The sequence below is a fragment of the Grammomys surdaster genome, unplaced genomic scaffold (assembly GCF_004785775.1).
Source record: "Grammomys surdaster isolate TR1022 unplaced genomic scaffold, NIH_TR_1.0 724, whole genome shotgun sequence".
NCBI lineage: Eukaryota > Metazoa > Chordata > Mammalia > Rodentia > Muridae > Grammomys > Grammomys surdaster.
The window spans coordinates 938,120-941,556 of record NW_021605143.1 but is presented as its reverse complement, the minus strand read 5'-3'; the positions used below and the strand labels follow the sequence as shown (position 1 = coordinate 941,556).

Here is a 3,437-nt window from a genome sequence, read left to right as displayed (position 1 = left end):
TATGTGTGGTGTGTATGTGTGGTGTGTATGTGTGGTGTGTATGTGTGTGTACTCACTTCCTTCTCTATCTGGCCTTTGTTTGCCATCAGATGCAGAGCTTAGTTTGGGTAAGGATGGAGTTTCTTCAAGCACATCTGTCCCTCGGATTCAGGACCAGTCTGGGCTGGGTACTGGAGAATAACCTGACGCCACAGAGCTCTCAGGTGGCCGCAGAATCCTTCTCAAAGCCCTTTTCTCCCTGGGTTGAACCCGTCCCTGTTTACCACACAAGCCTTTCCCCAGCACAATTACAGCCTTGAGATACACACAGAGACAGGCACTGCCCTGCACTGGACCTCTTGCTGATTCAAATCCTCGCTCAGCCTGTCCACTGGGAACGGACATTTCGGGCCTTTCCAGAAGAAAGGCTGAGACTGTCGGATGAGCCAAGCTCGCCTGAGCTCTGGCACAGCTGTTGCTGGGTTCCTCTGGCACTGAACACTTAGTGGGGTACCCAGCCTCCCTTCCAGAGCTGGAGATGATGGGCTATGTCCATCAGACCTGGGTGGGGGGAGGTTTAGGGCAATACTATCTTACATTTGGTTTTTCAAGAAAAAAAAATCATTGGCTATAAGGACTCAGACTATGATCAGTGCACTCTTGTGACCCAGACTCACCTTAGACACCTGGGCTCAAGCGATCCTGCCTTATCCTCCTGAGTAGCTGGGCTGTGATGGTGACACACTCCTTTTGTCTCAGCACTTGGGGGCAGAGGCAGGCAGATCTCTGTGAGCAGGAACTCGGCCTGGTCTACAGAGTGAGTTCTAGGCCAGCCAGGGCTATGTAGAGAGACCCTGTCTCAAAACACAAAGATGGAATAAAACAAACAAACAAACAAGCAAACAAACAAAAACCTCACCCAAGTTATATTTTCTGTTTTGTTTGGTCTTAGCTTTGGCTTTGAGACAGAGTCTCATAGCCCAGGCTGGCCTCAAATTTGCTGTATAACCAAGGATGACCTGGAAGCTTTGGTTCTCCTGCTCCCACTTCCCAAGTGTTGGCATTACAGGCACTTGTCACCGTGCCCAGTTTATCCGGTGCTGGAGACTGGACCCAGAGTCTTACGCACACTAGACAAACTCTCAGCCAACTAAGTTACACACCCAACTCTGGAAACTGAAGTTCAGGGAGGCTAGCTCTTCCCTGTGCACACAGCTAGGCAAAACTAGAGGCTGGACCCACACCCAGGCTCATCCGCCCAAAGCCTGCGGCCAGAGGTTCTGCAGCTCCATTAGTGGCAAAGCTGAGTCAGCCACCTGCAGTCTTCATTACACACCACAGCCTTCCCCACAGCTCCCAGTGAGGACCGGCCCCTCCCAAGACGACTTCTGTTCTAGGCAGAGCAAATAGGACTCAGCTTATGGTTAGATTTCCTGTCCGGGTTTCTCCCAGTTGAACGGGGACAAAGACAATTCTGACCTCAGAGGGCACCTGACACCCACGGGGCCTCCCTTTCGCTGGACAGCTGTGGGCAGTAACTACTCAGCAGCCAGTTTCCTTCAGTTCCACTTACTGTGGGTCCTGGTATCCCCACCTCTGGGTTCCTTAAAGCGCATGGTGTCGGTGAGGACACGGGGCTGGGGCACACCTGTGATGATGCAGGCTGCCCTTGGATAATTTGAATGAGGTGTATTTCAAAACCTTGATCTAGTAGTCATCGTATGAATTTGCCTATCTCATCCTTCTTAGCTTTTCTCTGACGAGTAGTGACACAGCCGTCCAGTCTGGAGAGCAGGGACTATGTATTACACACACACACACACACACACCTGTGGTGAAGTGAACTAGCCCTGGAGGCTCTTTGGTGTGTCTGTCATTAACAGTCATTATAAGGATGAGCTCAGAGTGCAACCTTACAGCTCTCCCTGGGACCACTGTGGAGATTACTGCTCAAGACAGGGGTCCCTTTTTGAGCTTTGAGGCAAGCAATCGCCAGCAGTGTCCACATAAGCAGGGGAGCCCTCTCTGCAGTGGTCTGGAGTCTCTGGATGACTGGCCCCTGGGCAAGTAGCAGGAGAATTCTCCTTTCTGTCATCACGAGGAAAGGAGAATCAGGAAGTTGGTGACAGTCACACACGCTACACAATACCACAGAACTCCGTTCGCCACTCCTCAAAAGCGCCAAGCGTCCAAGGGGCGATCAATCAGGCAGGGCCTCTGAGGGGGGCCCCACCAAAGAGGCTTCTCCTGATTTGTCCCTTCTGCTCAGGAGTGGTATGGCAGGAGGGAGTCCCAACGCTTGGGCACACGAGGTGGTCCAATCTGGGGAGGCGCACGGTAGGCGCCAGGGCGAGCGCGAGGGAAAGAGGGAGTCCGGAGCTCCCCGTTCGCCCCTCAGCTTCTCAACCACAAAGGTGAAGGGGTCCCACCGAGGGGGACGCTAGATGCCACCGCGCGGGGCGCAGGGCGTGGGGGATGAAACTGGCTCGGTTCCTTTATCTCGATGCAGAGGCCGGGAAAGGAGACGGCGGGGAGGGAGTCCCGGAAGAGCATGGGGCTGTCAGGTCCGAGGGCACCACGGGGTCGCGCCCCGCTGCTGCTTACCTACCACGCCGAGGCCGAGCCGCCGCCGCCGCCGCCGCCGCCGCCGAGCTGCTCGTGGGTTTCCCGACGGGGCGGCCGGGAGGGCGGGTCCGGGGCGGGGCCTGTCGAGGATGACGCCCCGCCCCTCTCGGGCAGGTGACTCCGCTCCCGCTCCGGCGTGCTCGGCCGCTCACATTGGGTGCAGGGTCGGAGTCCAGACCGCATCGCCGGGCAGCTCCACCCCAGGTCCCCGCCACCCCAGGCCCCCGCCATCCCAGGCCACCGGCACCGCAGGGCGAGGGCAGTGAGCCACGGTGTGCAGCGTGCTGGCTCGGTGGCCGAGGGGCTGCGGAGCCCAGAGCCCGAGGCCAGCAGCGCGGGACATGCTGGCCGGTGGCGAGCCCCGAGGCTCCGTCCCGGGCGTCTGAGGTTGTGAACAGATAACTTCCCCTCCCATCCAACTGCCTTGGCAAGTGCGGGGTCTCACCCAGCCAAACCCCAGCCCCAGGACCGAACTCCTGCTACCCGAGGGGTAGGGTCGGTGAGACGGGGATAACAACCGCTGCAGAGTGCGTCTCAGAAATGAGATTCGACGTGGTTAGAAAAGCAGATACAGGCTGTTTGGCACACTCCTAAAATCCTAGCTCTGAAAGGCTGAGGCAGGGAGATCTTGAGTTCCAGGCCAACCTGAGCTACATAGGAGATCACGTCTCAATAAATATAAATAAATAAATAAATAAATAAATAAATAAATAATAAAAATTACTTAAACCCATGTCTGATTCTGAATCACCCTGCCACCAGGACAGTGGCTGCTCGTGGGTTCTGAGCCTACCAACCTGTTGTAACTTTCTGGGTCCTTATCCTAGTAAAAC

General features: G+C 55.9%; 1 protein-coding gene across 2 annotated transcripts in view; it reads right to left on the bottom strand.

Moving 5' to 3' along the window:
* The window catches only part of Galnt6 (polypeptide N-acetylgalactosaminyltransferase 6), a 38,564-nt gene extending 35,935 nt beyond the window's left edge, over window positions 1-2,629 (bottom strand). For both annotated transcript variants that reach the window (XM_028782249.1, XM_028782251.1), the window contains exon 1: window positions 2,584-2,629. The gene's annotated coding sequence lies outside the window, so the exon portion shown is untranslated. The remainder of the gene's footprint in view (window positions 1-2,583) is intronic.
* Between the last annotated feature and the right edge of the window lie 808 nt (window positions 2,630-3,437).